This window comes from Carassius auratus, chromosome 21 (genome assembly GCF_003368295.1).
Source record: "Carassius auratus strain Wakin chromosome 21, ASM336829v1, whole genome shotgun sequence".
In the NCBI taxonomy this organism is placed as follows: domain Eukaryota; kingdom Metazoa; phylum Chordata; class Actinopteri; order Cypriniformes; family Cyprinidae; genus Carassius; species Carassius auratus.
The window spans coordinates 17,125,524-17,147,529 of NC_039263.1; the positions used below are offsets into that span (position 1 = coordinate 17,125,524).

General features: G+C 36.6%; 1 protein-coding gene across 2 annotated transcripts in view; it reads left to right on the forward strand.

Annotated features, from left to right (window-relative positions):
- LOC113038752 (mitotic-spindle organizing protein 2) overlaps positions 1–22,006 on the forward strand; it is a 1,160,083-nt gene that overhangs the window by 566,210 nt on the left and 571,867 nt on the right. The window lies entirely within an intron of this gene.

Below are 22,006 nucleotides of genomic sequence, written 5' to 3' on the forward strand. Positions count from 1 at the left end.
TGACAAAAATATTGAATCCAAGATTTGGTTACAATATAGCATAATGAAAGATTTCCATTTTCCCATTCAAAAATTTTTTGAATGCACCAAGTGAATACACCAAATTAGGTAAGTATTTTCAAAACAGAAAAAGAGTTAATTTATCAGCATAAAAATGACAGAATTGTCATGTTTGAGTCAACTATCCCTTTAAAAAAGCAGAACTTAACTGAGAATATTTCATCATTTTTCTGTCTTATATTATACTTTACTGTGTCAACTAGGAATGGATTTAATGTCAAAGCTCTATATTGTGATGAAAAATGGGCTTCATTGGCCCTAAGACCTGTGGCTGTCACTAGTCATAGCACTGATTCCAAACCCTACTCGGTGGATCTTATCGTCACACAGAGATATGTGCTCCATCGCTCCCTATTCATATGTTTAACAAATGGCTTCCCACCCAGACTACTAAACTAAAGTACAAATAATGGTCCTAAAATGAACTTCATAACTTTCAGAATCTTTCAGGAATATAACTTTCTCCACTAGTCTTCAAATCTGGTTGAAAACAGAGTTCAGTTTTTCATTGGTCCTTTGAGAGACGTTGAATACAAAGGTCACAGGTTGGAGCCGCATGAATAAAATCCACTAACCTTGAGAAAGATATATTTATTAAAGCTCAAGAACATAACCCCTGTAAAATGGAGGGAAAAAAGCAATTGTTAATATCCAGAAGGGGTAATTTAACTCTGGGAGCCAGGGCACCGCCGCAAAAAACCATAACCTACCACTGGAGCTCTCTGCCCCGAGACGACATTGCAGCCTGGCAACAGGCTTCATATAAATAATTGCTTATGGATATGTTCCTGCATGAGCTCCAGCCTGTTGTCACTGTCCAGAAACACCTCATGAGCGCCGCACTGAGAGTCAACACCCTGCTGTTGGCCGTCCACCTCGTCTGTGCTGCTTCCTTCTGCCGGCACCCACAGAGACACTGAGCTCATTCATACCCATTTCTTCTGTTTGTTGCTGAGAGTCTAGAGGCAAATAGCCAGAGGAAATGACATCGTAAAAGCTGAATGTATTTTAGATTGAGGAAAGCAGCAAAACTGGGTTATCAATCTACACGCTGACTGATGACAGAGTATAGGAGGGTGTTGCTTCAGCTTTTGGCTCTTAGAAATATTTACATTTAATTACATCTCAGCGGTGGAAATGACATTTGAAATATATTTGTGGAATAAAATGTATGATTCTTTTGTCTTGCTAATTTGTTTTATGTACAGTACAATACATTTATTTATTTTTTTGGCAGAAATTGGCAAAATTACAGCCTGTTTGGAAATTTTGTTCAATAAATATATTCTGTTCTGTTCAAATGGTACATATCAAGTGATATTTACCATTGTTCCTTTGTTTTATAATCAATATTTACTCCAGGGTTTTTGTAAATAATTAAAACATTAAAAATAAAACATTATGTACTTTATTAAACTAAAATAAATAAACAAAATAATAAAATAAATAAAATAATATACAGCAAAAAAATATTTTACTAAAATTCAAATAAAAAAGGCAAATACAGCATTTTATATATATATATATATATAATTTTCTCACAATAAAATTTAAAAGGTTTATGATTTTTCAATTTGTGTTTAAATTATCAAAGCTTATAAAATGTAAGTAATATTTTTGAGATCTATTTTCATGTTTCAAGATTAAAAGTTTGAGTCTAAGACAAAGAGTAGCACAAAGTCTATGGAAAAAAAAAAAAAAGTAAAAATAGTACAAAGTTTCTTTTAAGACCTTCAAATAATTTGATCTTCATATAACCCAAAGACAGAAAGTTAAAATCTGTTCATTTTAATAAAAATCAACCCCTGGGACATGAAAGTTCCCATAGTTCAAGAAATACTCATAAACGTCAAATGAAAATGCAACAGAAAATTACCTTTATTCCACGATTTCCATGATCCATGATTATACCCATATCCTAGCAGACAGTTAACCATGAGCTTGTCATAATGTTGACCAATGAGTCTCTGTGAGCTGAAAGGTAGAATGAATGTTCTGCTGAAAGTAATACAAATAATGGACGTTAAATGTTTGAAGGAAATTATCTGTTATATGGATGTATATCCTCCAGATAGGAACCTCATCAGACATTTGAGTCATCAGACATTTTGACAGCGTAATAAAAATAAAATGCCGGTGCCAGTCAAAATGCTCTCATATATTTTCAGTGCGAGTACTCATAAATCACGGTAAAATGAAAAATTCATATGCATTAGAAGGATTTGAATTGTATCATATAATGGAGCAATATGTCCGCAGATAAAAAAGGAATGAGTGTGTCTAGGGTTGAGTGCGTAGGACGTACGTGTTAGGCAGAGATCGGGGCCGTCATGCACCAATGCTGGTCCTGGCTCTCTTTACGCTCTAGGTGCGATAAGACCAGACCGAAAGGAATTTTTTTAAACACCTTAGTAGTTCTTTCACTAGGTCAAAGGCTTGTATATATACCTTTACCAATAAAAAATAATTTCATTATCAAAGAAAATGTTCCTTACATACAAACAACAGTTGTGCAGCTTCTCAAAGCTGTTTGACATATTTCCTTGTTTTGTTTTTACATTTCTTTTTACCAACCTACAATGTGTACCTCATCAAAGAATATTTATTTATTTACTTGCTTACTAATTTTAACAACAATTGTGCAACTTAAATCTTTTACATATGCATTTTATTTTATTTTTTTGCCAACTACAATTGTGCATCTTATCAAGAACTTACAAGATGTTTTACTTGTTTATAGGATTTTTCCAATTGCATTTGTACATCTTATTAAACATTTTATTTATTTAAATGTGCATTTTATGTATGTTATTTTATTTTTATGTTAATTTATTTTTATATTTATATATTGGTTTGTGTATTTATATTTCTTACAAAAACAATGTGCAACTTATGGAAGACATTTTATTTTATTTTATTTTATTTAAACCAACAACAGTAGGTATTCAATTTATTTAAATGTATTTTTACTAGCAACAATCGTGCAAATTCACTCAAGAATAAGGCAGAAGTGAGTATGGTGCTTCTGGCAAAAATCATCCGTGTGTGTGTTCATTGTCATTCTTTATGCTAAGAAATCTTTTCCTTGTGGACATGTGTGCAACATGTCATCATCTCACCCCTGTACAATATCGACATGGATCCTCCATGTACAGTCCTCCGTAGACCCCTTGTCTCATTCTCACTGAACATGTCTGCAGTGTGACCTTGCCTGTGCTCTCTAATAATCCCTCTACCATTCAGCAAGCCCTCTCTCACCAACACATCCGGCCTTCTGCATTTATAGTTTTCGTGGTGCATGTGACAGGAGCTCACAACTGCTCCCAGGAGGAACCCATGGCCCCTGGTCAGGTTATAACAAGGTGAGTGAACCATACCGAGCGCTTCTTACCCATCCTCAGTATCGTATGAAGTCCCTTGGCAAGCTGCTGGAAGGTCTACAGGATAGATGGCGCACACCGGCTTCAGAATGTCAACGAGTGCCGGTATCTCTGCAGCACCTGGAGGAGGTATTTGGGAGTCTATAATGAATTCATGAGCAGCTGGAAACATTTCTTCATAGGATGTCACCCACAGCGGATGCCCCCCGGGATGAAAGGTGGCCGCAATTTGAATTTGGTTCAGAGCTCTTGATTCAAAGACCATAATATTCAGCGGCTGGACAGGAGAATGCAGAAATATTTCAAGGAACGTTGAGCAGCTCATCTTGTCAGGGAGAAGGACATGCTTTTACTCGCTAGTCGTGGTTGTGTGGTCTGCCTGAGGCGTTTTTCTGATCTACAAATGCCTGTGGCATCTCTTATATGTAATTACAATAACAAATTCAGCATATGTTTTCTTTCTTCATATATTTGTCTGTTAGAAACAGCACAAATTTGTATGTAAATCCCATCCACGGAGGGGCCGTTAATCGGGAACGACTTCAAATGAATCATGCTTCATATTTCAAATTAATAATTCCTGATGAATATTATAGTATTGTCTTTCCCTCACACCATCTAATTACATTCCGTCACACAGAGAAAATTGAAAAATGATTTTTCTTCTCTTTTTTTACCCTTCCTTTTTTACCCCGCCACATTCAATCAATGCTCATTATAAAACAAAGAAAAGACAGCTCTTGATTATGGGAATTGGTATTCAGCCTCAGAAACATTTCTCTACATCCTTTAAACTCTTTTCAAGTCATTTCTGATCTGTCTTGCTCCTTGGAGAGCGCTGTGTGCTCTCATACAGCTCGCTGATAAATCGATGGAGAACCACAGGCGGTCCTGGCAATGCTTTATTCATTCTCCTGTCTGTGATGTCCAAGAGTTCAGTTTAACCAAACTATACCAGAACTTACCAGTAATGCTGAGTAAAATACCTTCCCAATCTACCAACTAATCTTAATCTTAGTAGATGAATTACTACAGTTTTTGTTTCGAGAAAATAGTTCTACATGTTACAGACAAATTCTGTGTCTTATAATTAAAAAAGCTGCTATAGCCGTACTAATTAATACTAGAATTTTAAAATTGATGCAAGTATTTTTGCTCATTCAAAAATGAGAGGGTTTGAATGAATACACAATTACAATTAGCTTTTCACTTGACTGTGGACTGGAGTCATGTAGATCACTAATGGAATATTGTGATGTTTTTATCAGCTGTTTAGACTCTCATTCTGACAGCACCCATTCACTGCAGAGTATCCGTTGGTGAGCAAATGATGAAATGCTACATTTCTCCAAAGGTCTTCTGGTCAAGAAACAAACTCATCTATGTCTTGGATGGCCTGAGGGGTGAGTAAATTTTCACTACTGATGAGAAAGAGGAAGAGAGAGAGAACTTATTGTTCTCTCAGCTAAAACATTAAAGGGATAGTCCAACCAAAAATGTAAATTCTGTCACTAATTACTCATCCTCATGTCATTAGAAAACCAAAAAAAAAAAAAAACACAAATTGGGATATTTTTGATGAAATCCAAGAGCTGTCTGACTCTGCATAGATGGTTAAATCACTGATGTCACTGAGTATTTTATTAATGTCCTTACTATCTTTCTGGGTCTTGAACCTTTCAGTTGCATTGCTGTCTATGCAGGGTCAGAAAGCTCTTAAATTTCATCAAAAAATCTTAATTTGCATTGGAAAAGATAAACAAAGGTCTTACGGGTTTGGAATGACACAAGGGTGAGTAATTAATGACAGAATTTTCATTTTGGGGGCGAACTGTCCCTTTAAATGGCGATTGTGTTGAGCTTGGTAAGGCAAGCCACTGTTTAGGCAGTAGGTAACTTTTGTAAATATATATTATTTACATATTTGTTAAACTTGTCATTATGTCCTGACGGTAGAATATGAGACAGATAATCTGTGAAAAAATCAAGCTCCTCTGGCTCCTCCCAGTGGTCCTATTGCCATTTGCAGAAATTCATCCGCTCCCGGTAAGAAATCAACCAATCAGAGCTGCGGTCCATAACTTTGTTTGTGTTCAAAATGTAGAAAAATGTATATAATAAGCGAGTACACCATGAATCCATTTTCCAAACCGTGTTTTTAGCTTGTCCTGAATCACTAGGGTGCACCTATAATACGTTTTTATATTCGGACTATTTTAGATTGCTTCGGGGGTACCGCGGCGGAGTAACCCAATACCTTTGTGATTCTTCATAGACATAAACAGAGAGAAGTAGTTCCGGCTACAATGTTCTTCCGCAAGACACAAGCAGTTCTGTTTATTAACCGCTAGAGCATCAAAAGTTCCCTACCGCAGCTTTAAGTGTTTTTTGGGAGTATCTGTACTTTACTTCGTTACTTACTAAAAATAGTCAGAAGAACACAGACAGCAGGAAAGCAGGTTTGGCGAATCAATGGTCTGGTGTTTGCAAGTTACACTCCTAAGAAACACATTTGCTCATGTGCAAACAAGTGCGCGCTGTGCACAACCGCAGATGATTTCATTTCCCACTCAAGTTGAGTCAGGGGTGTGAGAAACAGCATTGTCTGCGATAATATGGTAAGTGTTGTTGTACTGATGTGCAATCTTACATTATCAAGTAGGCAATATCACCAACTCATACACAGAGTGCACGGACATTAGTTTATTCGTCTATTAAAACAAATATTAATATTAAAATATTACAAGCATTTTAAATTGCAGATGGCAAAAATGCTTATGTATGCTTTTTATATTTATGTAATTTCATGTACAGTAGGCCTAGTTAACTTAATCTATATCACACAAAGTACAGTTTTTCTGCAAATGCATGAACACATTAAATAATAATTAGTAAGTTCAGTAAAGTTCAGTAAAGCAATAAATTAGTTACATTTTAAACATAATATTGCTTGTTTTTGCTCAGTTTTGCTAACAAAAATAGGTCCAAACAGATCACAGCACTGTTTTGCGTCTCTGAGCAATGGATGGTGTTTACTTATTGAATGAATCAGCTTTTTGAATGAATCGGTTGAATCTCAATGATTCACTCGTTAACATTCACTTGCTGTCACCTACTGGCGATTTTAATTTCACATTTCAACATTTTTTTTATAGTTCATGTTTTAAATTATTTCAAATATCAGTATTCAATGTTTTATGTTAAAAACAAAACATCAGGCCCTTTTTATAAAGATACATAACCATGTAAATACATGCTATTTCAGATGCATATTCCAGAAATGTTTTTTAGGTTGGAATGAAAGACAATAAGTACCAGATGAAGTGCTTCTTATTCTTACCCAAAAATACAAAATGGAAGAAATGGTTAAAACTGAACACAATTTTGCTACTCAAGCTGTGTATAAACAAACACACACACACACACATAGATAGATAGATAGATAGATAGATAGATAGATAGATAGATAGATAGATAGATAGATAGATAGATAGATAGATAGATAGATGGATGGATGGATGGATGGACGGATGGACGGACGGATTGATAGATAGATAGATAGATAGATAGATAGATAGATAGATACAGGTATTTTGCATTTACCTGTACTTTTACTTTCAATACTTTCAAATATCACATACTTTAAGACTTTTACTCAAGTAATATTCTAAAAACATTGACTTCAACTTCTACCAAAGTCATTTTCTGTAAGATATCTGTACTTTTACATATAGTTACGTAAGTATGACTTTCAGTTACTTTATACACCACTGATTAAAATAGCTTTCACTTTACTGAAAAATGTAGTTAAGTTTAGTTAGTTATTCACCAACGCTGTAAGTCTGCACAGGGAATTCAGCAGCACAGAAGAATGTAAATGTAAGGCTCAATAATAAAAAAAGGTGAGAGCCCAGGATGCTAGGTTTTTAATGTTTTATTGCATAGCTCTAGTGCATGGTTTTCTTTCCTTTCTGTACTGCTGTCTTTCACCTCTATGGCTTCTCCTGAGGCTTTCTGTGATGAACAGACAATACAAACTCCCTCCTCCACAGAGTGACTCTTTGAAGAGTGTTGGCATTTCTGTAGATACAGCACAGAAAATCAATTTCCCATTGACCCGGCCCTCTTCCATGCTGCTCTGCTGAAATGCATGCTTTGGTCTGGCTGGACGGCTGTGCCGATTGGTTCACGAAGAGGTCTGAGGCATTTACTTGGCCTCTCTGCTGATGTAAAAGATGCAGACGTTTCTGTCTTGTTTCGTTTCTTCAATCATTTTGAGGCACACATACTCTTAGATCACACAAGTCTGTTTTACTGATCCTGTGGCTGTTCTCTCCTTGTTGTTGCTGTATTAAAAAAGTCCCCATGCAGTAACTAATGTTCTTACTTTAAACTCATTTTTGATGATCAGACAGCTACCTTCTAAAGATCAACATGTTTAGGTAGAAAGGCTGATGGAATTGATTATATGCTTGTGATAGTAGGAAACAGGCTTCAAACTGCATTTTTTGCTGGACTTTAGTGCACTGCAGTTTCAAAGAGAAAGTGCTCAGCAATGGTGTTGACTGATGAATTTGCGCATGGTTTATCTTTAGACATATATAAAAACCCCAGACAGACATGTAAACAATGTTAAAAACTTGGTCTTGAAAATTAGGAAAACAAAGGCCAATTTAAAATGAGCTGTAAGCATGTGCCAGCAGAGTAGATAAACACAATTTAGAAGCCTTATTTTTTTCTCACTTGTTTTGTCATAATGACAATTGACATGGTCTTTTCATACAAGAGTATAAGAGTTAAAAGAAATGTGTTCTCTTGTTTTTTTTTTTTGTACATAAAGCTTTTCTTTTTGAGCGCAATTTTAGCTGAGATCATAATTAATAGAAAACACATGTTGTCTTTTTTTTATTCTTTGATGAATAGAAAGTTCATGGAACAATAGAAATCTTCTGTAACATACAGTATAGATGTCTTACTGTCACTTTCAATCAAATGAATGTGAATAAAAGTACAAATTTCCACATAAATGACTGTGATTTTAACTTAAAAAAAACTGTGAAAATGCTACATTACAAACCTGTTAAATGGTTAACGGTAATTTCCTGTAAAATTTACAGTTAAAAACATTCCCAGATTTCTTAGCGTTGCATTTCAAATTTTGTTTGAATTTTTTTTCTTTGAAATAACTGTTTCTTCTTATTTTTTAATCATCTGTTATGTTTATTAGTTTTGTATGTTACATATAATGTTGTTAAATTAATGTTTATTGCATATTTTAGTTTAATGAGTCTCACCATGATGGTGTTTAGTGTATGTGAATGACACGGTGCACCTTCTATTTATCTTATTATTTAAAAGCTGCTTGTGATTGGCTTTATTTCATCACTTGACTTTCTCATTACCACCTGCTTTTGGTAGTTACCTGTGTATTACAAAGGTAAAAAACTGATTTCAGTACTTATAAGTTGGTATATTAACATTATATCATTTAAATTACGTTATTAAACTTTAAATTAAACCTAAACCTAAAACGGTTTATGGTGTTACCATATATTTTTTTTTTTTACGGTATAAATCTGGCAACCACAGCTGCCATTTTCTTACCGTATATTTTACGGTCAGTACAGTTTTTGAAAGAAGTTAATTTATATTTTAGTTTATGCTGAAATATTAACATATTACTTAAAATGAATGTGACTGATGTTTTTCTGTTGACACTTTTCTTGTTTGGTGTTAATTACGGGACACTTCAGCCTAAATTAGGATGCACTGACAAAGAATAGCTGGTAAACACTGCATTAGCACATTAGTTGCAATATTCAAATGCCATTGTGAAGTACTGAATCGGTGCAGGATTTGGCTGTGGGTGTGTTTAACTCTGAACTAAGCGGTACTTAACAGTGTTGGTGCTTCGCACTGTTTTAACACACACCCACACACACATTAACAGAGGAAGGGCTGAAAGAAAAAGTCTCATAATTGTTTCAGCCACTGAGCACCATAATTGTAAATGTGCAGAATATGAGTGTTATCAGGCAAAACAGCTTGACCTTTGTAAGTTACATCACTTCAGATTTAATGCGCAATATGATGAGTCAAGCTGCGTCTCCACACGCAGCAATCTGCTTCCAGGACAACCCACTAATTCGCCATCCCTGTGCATAATTAGATTGGCATATTTCACTAATGGATTTTCCCCTCCATAATTACTGATTGTAGTTTATTCAAATGCCCTGAGTGACAAATCAAATGACCATACTGCTGCCATCAGGGAGAGTGATGAATTTTGGGCTCAGACGTATGCGTCTGTTTAAAATTCGGATGCTGTCGTAACGCCTGATGGAATGAGTGATTTGACGTCGCAGTCACTTCTGAAATCGCTCGGACTAATTGTCTCCGCACCGTTAATGTTACAGGTAGCTTGTCGTGCACAGAAACTGCTATTTTTAAGCCACAATGAGTTATTTGACATTTCATGCCTTTTCTGATTGTATTCCTCCACTCCGTAACAAAGATAAAGCTTAACACCAGGAGACATAATACCCCACTAATCAACTTCAAACTCTCGCTGATAAGAAGAAACCCACACCTGATAGGATTTCAGGATGCATAAATCTGAATAAAATATCCGGTTCTAACTTTCACCCCACAGGTCTGGCGGGTGAAGTGAGTTACAGCCCTCTCTGTATAATTGCCCTAGTATTTTTCTCTCCGTGATTGAATTCATCAGGCCTGCTTTGTGTGTGGCGTGCTGCTTTGAGAGGCAGGGGTGTGAAGCTGCTTATTTATATTTATGAATTCGCACAGTTTGCCCTAGTGTGAAATAATGGGTCATTCCAACACAACATGGAGTGCGGAGGCTGAATTTCAAATGGATTTCCAGTTTCGCACCACTGAGCTCTATGAATGCTGAGCACACGGAGGAGGAGGGCAGGGGAGAGATAGGGCGAGAGAGAATGGGAAAGAGGAGAGATACACTGTAGGAGCATATGAGTTTAAAAGGCTGAGTGAGAGACCACACAGAACCGTCATTGTTCCGGTCACTGGCTTCATTATTAAGAGCCATGGTACAAAGGCCTCTGTGGCACACGGCCTATGAAGTGTACATCAGCATTGACCGGCATCGTTTACAAAACAAATTCGAGCGGTATAGACCTAACGTGCAAGAATGTCACGTAAAAACTTGGAGCCTGGAAAGTTTTCAGCGAGAGGCTCAGCGTTCATATCCCAGCCTGCAGCGGCGGTGCATGCCGAGGAGAGCGCTTCTCTTGCACGCCTTGCTGAAGTTCCTGTGGGCTGTGACAGACTGTGACAGTGGGAGGTTTTTGTCTGATTAAAAACACTGAAGCTTGAGCACTCACAGCTGGGCTCTTCAGACGCCACACCTGGGTACCCTGGCAGCACATAAAAACAATGTGCCAGGAGAAAAATAACTGTCAGAAAGAAATATCAGCAAGAAGGTCATTACTGAGATTAGCTCCCTAACAGCTGAGATGTTTGTGTAGAGTGTGGATTCAAAAATAGTAACTCTACTACATTAGATACAAGAATAGAAATCGGTGTTTGTGAACATGCTTGGTACAAGATACTAAGGAAATGAGGTTGTGTGGTACATAATTATAGCCTGTTAAATGCCATTTCATTCCAAAACGTTTATTTTTCAGTGGGAGACAAAAGAAGATAGTTTGAAAAACGTTGGACCTCATTGACCCCAACATTTTTAAAGTGCCATCTTGAAAATCATACATATTTGCAATGACATGAGGGTAAATGGCGACAGAATGCTCATTACACTCTCAGTTACTCCAAATCACTTCAAATGAAATTTACACACAGCACTTTATTATTATTTGTGAATTTAGCCAAAAAGTTTAATTTAAACTACCAGGATTTTGTGGAACAATGTAAAAAAATAAAACTTTTTAAACTAAAGTTTTAATAACCTAGCATCTCCCCTGTGACTGTATGTTGTTTTGAAGGCAAAATGGTTCAAAAGTCTACACTGAAGACATATCTCTCACATTTAGTTTCTTTTTAAATTAGTGCTATATAACACATTTGAGCATGCTCCCTTAATAGGTCATCTGTCTCCCTAACAAGCTGACAAATTCTGAGGTACAAAGACAGATAATGTCATTCCAACTTCCCCTACTTAAGTCTCAATGGAGCCAAAGAGTCATTGAGCAGCAACATCTTATGAGCTCTTCCAGAAAACTGCAGACGGTCAACATATCAACTCTAAAGAGGGCCACAGGAGCCTTACGACACGGTTTTATAGCCTGCATCTGTTCACCAGCAGCCCTCATTTTTCAAGAATTTTCATGTTCGTTCAATTGGTTGCTGCAGGCTCATTGAGGAAACTCTCAAGAGAAGCCCAGAGATATCAATATCTCATACTATCTGATTCTCGGTCCCACAGTTTTATGTTCCTCGCATTATGGCTTCACTCAAGTTAGAAGAGTCAGTCCGTTCCAGGAATCAACCTCTTTGTGATTATGTGTATGTCACCAGTGATGTGCAGAGGTTCCCTCGCTGGAGCGTCTCTCTGTGCTGTAATGGCGCTGTGATTGCGCAAGGATCCGGTGTTCACTGTGGCATGGTGAGCGCAGGTGTTAGTCTGGTGGATGCTCAGTGGGTTCGCCATCATCCGCTGGTCCACTCCCTCTCACAGCTGTGGTGGAGGAGATTGGATTAGCTCCATATGAGGCCTTGGGGGGTACAAGCTAGCGAACGATTGCTTGACTGCAGAGAGAAACACAATGATAGTAAATATGGCAGACTCCTTTAAAGGCCCTGGATGGGCTGTGAAATGGCTGGAGGAAAACACAGCCTCCATACAGGAAATATTCAACAATTAATTGCTAGCAGGAGTAGTACAGCTCCACTGGCTCAAATACTGTAAATACTTTCACGAATAGCTTCTAAAACAGTCTGGTTGTTTTATGAATCTTACCCTGGTGGGATTGTAATATAAAGAGACAAAAATGCTCTCATATCTGCTGGTTTGTTGACGCTGTTTCTAGTTTATTTCTTCAATTGCCAAACAGCACCACTAAATCTGGATGCAGAACAGATTGTTCATAATTCTCATCACAGCCCAGGTCTGACCTGCAAACAAAATGACTCATTCTTTTATTTGAAATTTGATACTAATGACTAGCTGTCAGTTTTACAGGCTGAGCTGCTCAGAATGTGTGGAAGATGCCAAATCTGGTAGGAACACAACATTATTATGCATGGTCGGTGTTTCATAATTACACATTGTTTATTTAATCTGTTCACATATAATATCTAACTGACACACAAGTAATATTTTTACAAGTTTTTGCGTAATTAGACACAACTTGAATGGAAATGATGCACAATAAAAAATATATATATATACAAAATTTTGAATTTTTGTATGGTATATTTATTTAACTTTGATCTGGGTCTATGACAAGGCTATAACCTCCACACATTGCCAAAATACATTCGAATGCAAAATCGAAGTTGAGCCACTACACTATCTTACCGATGTCCTTAATATGTTTATGGACTTGGGAACATTACAGTTGCACACTGTCTTTCGGAGGGTTAGAGAGCTTTCAGATTCCATCAAAAATATCTTCATTTGTGTTCTGAAGATGAACAAAGGTCTTACAGGTTTGGAAGGACATGAGGGTGAGTAATTAATGATAGAATTTTCCTTTTGGGTTGTCAGGTGAACTAACCCTTTAAGTGTCAATCCTAGTCCTCCATAATTTAGGTGATGACATTTTTTCATTGCTCATTTGTTTGTAAACAAATTAGAGGTGGGCATGGATTGTTTTTTTTTTAATCTAGATTAATCTCACTGTGATCTTGAAATTAATGTAGATTAATCTAGATTAAAATGGCTCATTCGAATTCTGCCGAAGGCATTCAGAATATGTGTTACCCAAATAAAAGTGACAAACAGTAAGTCTCTGAGAAGGGGTTTAGCTATTTGGTGCATTAGAAAAGGGGCTCATCTCCTGTTTCCAAAATGCATCACAAAGTGCTTGAAAGAGCTGTAAACTAATTCCACATTGCACAAGGTGCAAACAACATTACTCCTGTTTCACACCAATGTTTAAGCTTTTTTTTTCAAGTTTGTAGGTGTCAAGGTACAGAAACCAAATAATAGCACTGGATAGTCTTCAATGAAAAAATGAAATATACAATCAAACCTACATTTATTCAGACACCTTCAACATTTCTCACATTATTACAGTTTTTGCTATATATATCAAAAATTATATCTGGTTTCTGAATAATTTTTGGTTTGACTGTTAAAACTACAAAGAAATTCAGTCAAGAGCAGTGAATGATTTTCATTTTCATTTTTTTGGATTAACATTACAGCAGCCAGTAGCTAAATTAGGCGCGGTCACTTTAAGAGACGATGAAGACATCCAATATAATACACATCCCATTTTTTTCCTCAACTGTTTACTTTCACTTAAGAAATAACTGACAGTTTTTTCTAGCATAATTTCCAAGGTGGATATTTTGACATATTTTGTATGTATTTGTCGGCACAAGAGCAAAAATAAGTAAATCCGATGTTCTAGTGTTTTGAGACGCCTTTCTCTGCGCGAGCCATGAACACAGAACACCTCGGTGTTGAATTGGGCTCTTTCACATCTTTTTGTTTGTTCAAACTGCGATTTGCATTTGTTTGTTCGGGTTCAGGAGGAACTTCGAGGTGAACTTCGCAGAAGAGAGCTCGGTTCAGTGTCGCTGTCCGTGATACGCGCTCTCTCTCTCGTGCGCACCTACACGGCACACGCTACTCTGTTCAGCTTTTCCGTGTCTTGTGTTTGGATGCTTTAATGTTTAAATCGGCAAGCGGTAAGGCTTAACAACACGTGAGAAAGATAAGCTTTCGTGACGAACTGTTTGTGGCGCTTAATCTTTGACTGCTTTTTGAAATGAAGTATTAATTGAAGTCTTTATAAAATAGCTGTGCCCTTCAGACCTTAACCTCAAAAAAATTGCATTTTTAGCACCCTATGCAAGTTGAAGAAAAGGCTGCCCTTGCTTCTGGTTGTGAATTAGATGCAGTGTTATTCAAGTCAGCATACTGTCTCAATCTTCTTTTTATCATTTTGTATTCTAGCCATGTCTCAGCTCCCTTGACCTACCATTGTGAGTCTTTTCAGGCACTAATTGAAATCCACTGCATTGTCTTGAACAAAACGAACATGTGACTTTTGAGGTTTTATTACTGCGAGCCCTGATGAAAACACACATGGGAACATTAAGCAAAGAAATCGGCACAATAAAATGGTGCAGAAAACACTAAAAGCTCAGTTCAACATTTTACTTTTTCTAATGTGCTTTTTCCATTTGTTTATATATATATATATATATATATATATATATATATATATATATATATATATATGCCTCCACGTTAGTCCATATTCGGTGCATGGTTTCCCTAAAATAGAGCCCAGGTAGTTCAACATTTGTCTATCTCTGCAATGCCGCTGAGTCCCCACAGTAGCTTTTAGAGTATTTTTGTTGGCATGGGAACGGTTTCAGAATCCCATTATAGGGCACAAAAAGATGTAGTCAGATTGCCTGAAGCCCAACCACTCAGTTTTGGTATCACGAAGGATAGTGACAGGACCATTCACAGAGAAAGGATGAGCACAATAGTTCAAATGACTAACCATTGTCCTCATAATGTTTGTCATCTCTGCCAGTGTCGTAATGGAGGGAAGATCACGCAGAGTGTGATGGTGACTCTCAGTGCAATAAGATTGAGCACTGATGTACCTACTGTGAATTCTCTAATGCATTGTCTTCAATCTTCTGACAGCAAACTATCAAACAGATTTTATGAATTATACTGGGCTGCCCACAAGAATGCGCTCTCCATCTTATCTGTTTTTCTCTCTTTCTTTTAACTGATGTGAGTCTATAATACAAAAAAATTATCTCTACGGCACGTGCTACAGAGACATTGTCACAGTTGTCACGGCTTGGCTGTCCTTCAACCCTTTCCAAAGCATTATTTCATTAAAGAGTTTCCTGCAGACAGGAGAGAAGGGAGATATGAGAGGGACCGGATCAATACGGCATATTGTGTCAGTGTGCTCTGAAAATGGGAGGTCTGTACCTAGGAGATTCTTTAGACACAAAATTGACCAGGCACAGTGTGTTTTAATGATTTCACTTTGGATTATATTTGTTCCCGTGACTCATAGAACTAGTGGATTTCTTGCTTTAGACTTGGAAGAGCTGAATGTGAAGAGCTTTCAAGGGCTTATTATGGCTTTCTTTGCTCTTCTGATGTAAACATGTGCCTTGTAGATACACTCGCTGTTTGTCTACATAGTATATGTAGATAGATTATATTCCATAACCTTTAGCTTCCACTAACTGTCGTATGTGCATTAAGCGTTCCAGTGGTTGACGTAGGACTTAGATATAGTGTAAACTAAGAATATGCAATATTGTGAGAATATGTAAGTTTCTCAAGAACCAATTTTTGTTTAAGGAAACTCTTCTTGGCTTAAATCTAAATCCTCCGACATTTTTCTTTACAAATTTTCATTTTATACTACTTCTAATTCGTGACCGGTGTTTTGTTTTGCTCTACCCACTGTGTACAATTGTGTACTACACTGTGTACTGTGTACACCTGTTAGTGTTAGCTAGAGACTACGAGGTTTATACATTTTTAAAGGGATCATATGATGCAATTTCAAGTTTTCCTTTGTCTTTGGAGTGTTACAAGCTGCTCATGCATTTATAAGATCCGTAAAGACTAAAGTCTCAAACATACAGAAATATTCTCACCCGCATCTTCCTAAACTGCCTTGTTTAAACACGCCCCCTCTTATTTACGTTACTGTGTGTGACAAGGTTAACATAAAACCACCCGAATGTTTACGCAAAGAAGGAAGCCGTAACTTTTATTATTGCTGTAGTATTGTTACCGCCACCGCATTTTCATGGAGATTTTGTATGTTTCGAAATATGGTAAGGGGCGTAACATTTCCATCATTTCCATCACACGCTTGAAGTATTTGGCCAATTACCACTCACTGGATATCTGGCCAATCAAATCACACCGTGCTATTCAGAACGATGAGTTTGTAAAAATCGGTGTGTTTCAGAAAGGCAGGGCAGATAGGAGCAACAATTATGTACGTTATGTGGAAAATAATTAGTTTTTTAAACCTTAAACCATGTAAAAACATTGCATTATACCAAATACACAAAATAGTGTTATTTTTAGCATGGTCATATTACCCCTTTAATGATGGAGACTTTTCTTACACATATGCATCAATTCACTTCAGAAGGTCTTTATTAACCCCCCAGTTATTGCTCAACCATAAGTGTATATGTATATGTATATGTATATGTATATGTATATGTATATGTATATGTGTATGTGTATGTATATGTATATGTATATTTATATTTATATGTATATGTATATGTTTGTGTGTGTATTAGGGTTGAGACAGTGATTACATTTTCCTACCGGTTAATCGACGTGTGAAAACACGGTGATACCGAAGGGTGGGGTTTATTGGGGTTTTCCCTCTTTTCATTGATTTACTTCCACTTTTGAATTAGTAGCAATTCCGTGTCAATTGCTGGAATGGACAACAACAAAACAGCACAACAAACTCACTTGTATTAATTATAGAACTTACACTTGCTATAGGCCTAATAGAATACACCATGCTATAGGCCTAATATAAGATAAATAACTTTTATATTTGGATATATACAGTATTTAGACAAAGACTACTTTTTTTGAAAGTTGACATTTAAAGGTTGATTTGAAGTTTCAGTTTTTGCATTATTATTGTGCTCAAATCTCGACACAGGGAACACATTTTGTTACTCATTCTAGCTACATATAATAACTTGATCAGTCACACGAAAGTAATTAGAATAAATATTGACTCAGCGTAGCCAGGGTGATATTCCAAAATATGTTACTGAGTGTTTACTACCATATAAACAGAGATGTGGTCTGTGGTTGAGTCATTTGAAAAACTCCACATCGTTGTAAGCGATTAACAGATTCAGATTCCAGTAGCTTTATTGGCATGATAAAAAGGCTTTAAATTGTCAAAGCAATGATAGTGCTCTGATCCAGTGCTGTTTAGCATTATTAAATTTACAGGTGGCAACGGGCAGCAAATTAGGCAGTGATTGACAACATTCTGATCCAATGGCCTTTAGCATTGTCTGATCAGCACTCTAGCCCAATGGTCTTGGGAAGGCACTGGGAGGGACAGTCATATTCAGTGGGGGGTTGGGGTGCTGGGGGTTTTTACAGGGGCACCTCAGCCAATGAGGGCAGAGGGGCGGTTACTCTAGCCACCTGGCCATCCTCCTGTGCACGGCCCTGCTCTGCAGTGAATGGCTGCCTTCAGATTGAGAGTCCAAACATCTGATAAAAACATCACAATACTTAATTGTAATGTTTTACTTATATAGGGAATTTTCATCAGAAAATACCCTTTTAATTCTATTTTTAAGAGTGATTAAAGAGTGGTAAATGGTAATGTAAAAGTAAATAACATCTTTTAAAACACTGGAAGTAGAATTCAGCACTAATGAAATTCTACAAAAGCATAGACTGATTTTTACAGCAGTTAATAGACATTTGAATGTAATGTGGGTCAATGACATGATGCTTCAGAGTAGAGCTAGTAATATTATTCAGAATTTAATAAATGCAGTTCATACATGCATGACATCAGTCATTAAATTATATTATATTATTACATTTCTAATAATGTGGCATTTGTAAAAAAAAAGAAACAAAAATACACATTTGTGCTATACACATTTTTTTATTTATATTTTTCTCTCGTATTTGTCATTGACCCACATGTGCTTCATCTTCTGTGTGTTTGGACTGAAGTAGTGCTGTCAGTGTATCTGACTGGCATGTCTTTGTACCTTTATGGTGCCTGTGACTTGTATGTGTCTGCCTTGACCACCCATGAGTGATCTGTTTTCTGGTCTTTTTATTGACATGGGCTGTCTCGTGTGTCTCCCTCCTCTCTGCTGTCCTCTCCTTCCCCACTACTGTCCTTTCCACATCTCCCCAAAACTTTGGCTGCCTGTCAGAGCATTCGTCCCTGTACATGTGTGCCCATGTGTAGCGGGATGTGTGAGTTCATATGAGATCTATCATGCACATCTGGTCTTCCACGGCCTGTCCTCCAAACCTCTTTTTTTTTTTAATCAAAAATGCATTTATACAGAACAATTGACCATAACCTTGCCAGCTCTCTTGGCTGCAGGTTGATTCAAAGCATATGTAGTTTTGAAGAACATCGATTTATGTTTGAAAGTCTACTATTTGTAATGAATAAGCTGCATATAATAAAAATCTAGCAATAAATCTGAACATTTAACCTGTTTAAAGGACAACCTTTATAAATGTACAAAATGTAAGAAGAATACACGTTTATGGTTTTAATAAGCTCTCATTTGATTGTAAAAAGTAAATGTTGATTAAATTTTTTCAACTATTAAATAGCCTTGTGGTCTCAGACCCCAAACTGTATGTCAATTATATTAAGCACAATAACGCAACATGTCTGTTTTTCCAAACAAAAGCCCTGCGCTCTCTTCATGTAATGGGTAGTAAGGACAGCTCTCCATGGATGCATTGTCCTTCTTTCATGTCCTTCTTTCTGTGGTTTTGAGTGTTTACCTCATTTCTCTGTGGCTGTTATTCCCAGGTCTAAGAGGATTACATCTTGCCATCATATAATAGAGACATCTAATTTTCTTATTTCCACCTTGATTCTCATCATGCTCCATCTGCTCCAGGTGGGTTTTGGGTGAATTCTTTGTATTTGTCCATTTCTCGAGCTGAACAACAGGGTAAAAATAGTGTGGCCTGAGATTTGAGGTAATGCATCTTTGTAGGCAGTCCTCTTTCAATGCATCAGCTATGTTCACACCCTCTCACACGCTGTTGAAGCATTGATCCGCATACACTGAGGTTATGCCCGACGCTTTGATAAAGGAGGCTCAAGCTGATGTAACAAAACCAAACATTACAGGTTATAAATTATTTACAGCACCCATCTGCCACACATATGTGGCCTCTGTTAACACTTATTAACACTGGGGATATTGCAAAGGGTGATGCAAAACAAATCATTCATTATTTACATGTGTGTTCATGTTGCAATGAACCTACTAGTGATACATACCACAGTCTTGGTTCGTAGCTTCTTTTACTTGCAGTACAATATGTGAAGCCTTAGGATTACATATCTAATACCAGTATAAAATCCCAGTGAAGTGTAGAAACAGTAAAATTTTAGATATTTGTTGATGTTGTTGTTGTGCCTCATTGCAAAAAAAGTTACCTTAACCTTAACGCAGTAAGGACGCATTAAAATACTCCATGTGACATCAGTGGTTCAGTGGTCTTTTTGTTAATTGTATACCTTGTGTAATTTATTTTCAGATCACCATGAAAAAAGACAGGGTGCTGGCATGGCGTTAAAAGGGGAATAAATAAATGGTAAACCAAAGCTTACTATAAATAGTAAATGAATTTGAATTCAGCATCTTCAATTCAATTCAATATATAAGCAAAATTCGAAATTCGAAATGTTTCTATATTGTAAAACATAGGCTGTCTTACAAGAAAACACCATTTAGTCACCATTAACTTCAAAATTTCACGTTCAATTCTGCTTGCTTTTTCTTTGTAATTGCATGTTAGTTTTTTGTGGAATATGTTATAAGTTATCTTATATTATATATAAATGTAATTCTGTAATACTTTTTTTGTTCATCCTATCTCTCATGTTCATGGGAATATATAAGCAAGCTATAAATAAAACAAAGATTGTTGTATTATATTTTACAAGAAAGTACTGATTTTATTCTTCCTACTTCGCAATGTCACGTTTAATTTGGTGTAGGCCTACCAATTGTCATTTCTGTGTTATCATATGGAAATTGCTACACCCATTTTTTTCTGTGTATTGTGTGTGTGTGTATATATATATATATATATATATATATATATATATATATATATATATATATATATATATATATATATATATATATATATATATATATAATTTGATCGGTTCCCAAAAAACAGTCTGAATGATTTGTTCACAAATTAGACTGATCCAGTTATTGAGTTTTACTCACTGACTCAGTGATTTGAGTACAGCCATTAATAGCCCAGAGTGGATTATCAGTGGATAATTTTGGTCTTTTCCTCACACAAATATACCATATGGCTTCAGAAGCCTTTAAACAGCGCAAAAGTCACATGGACCACTTGTATGATCATTTCATGGTTCATCTGTGTCCTTAGATGCATCAGTCTCATTGTAATAGCCTAGCACAGTAAAAGAGTGACCCACACAATCTTCTAAATTTCTCCTTTTGTGTTCCACAAAGGAATGGCTGTAAATGATCCCTTCGGGCATGTTCTCACAGTAACTGCATCATAAGGAGATGGAGAGAGAGATGTGAACTGTTAGTTCTCACACAGCGGGCTAAATTTCCCTCTCTCACCACACCTCATTCCTCTGAAATAGCTTACATTTAAATCAGCACCCAAGGACATGCAATACTCGTAGTAAAGTGTGCTGAACTTATATTAGTTCAATACACTGAGTCTATCACAGATCATACCCTGGCATTTACTAAAGGTTTTGCAACAGCGAGAGGATATTCTGTTTCGTGAAAGCTTATAGAAATCTATTACAGCTTCTAAGCAAGTGGGCAGGCATTTGAAATAAGCTGTTCAGACTCTCAGCTCTCTATTTTGTGTCATTTTGAAATGTTGTAAGTAAGCCAAACATTTTCTTTTCCTCAGAGGCTGCTCATTTCTTCACTTACTCTTGATTTGCTGACCAGATTTTCCTGGCAGCGCAGATAGCATCGACCCTACAGCTCCATTTAAAGTATTTACCTCCTGAAACAGTCAAAGGCTTTTAGAGTCTGTGAAATGGAGAATAAAAGTTGGTACTGCACCTCAGTTTATGATTTATGTGCTACGGGGGGCTTAGTGAATAAATATTAAAACACTGGTGTGGCATTAGCTGCCAGTAATAACAGGCTGCCTGGTTTCCTGTGCTGTGTTTGATTGTCTCCTGTTCACAGTGATTAACAGAGCAGAGAGAGAGAGAGAGAGAGAGAGAGAGAGAGAGCGAGAGGGAGGGTGAAACGAGACAAAGCAGAACGAATGAGAGAGAGCAGAAATGGAGAAGCTTTCATACGTGAGAATATGAAGCTGACCCAAACCATGTCATTACGTTCACCTTAAACCATCTGGTCTAAATATGAGGCAAATATGAGATCTTTTTCAAAAGCGCTCGTTTTAAGACCACAGTAATTTTGAGCTCTTCATTGCGGTGAATTATTATTATATTAATCATCTGTGTGTAATATTATTTATGCTATACAACTAAACTTTAAAGGGACAGTTCCCCTTAAAACGGATGTTTTCATTATTATTTACGCCTCCTCATTCCACTTCATACCCATGTTATTTTTTAGTGCAGCACATGCGCACAGATATTTCA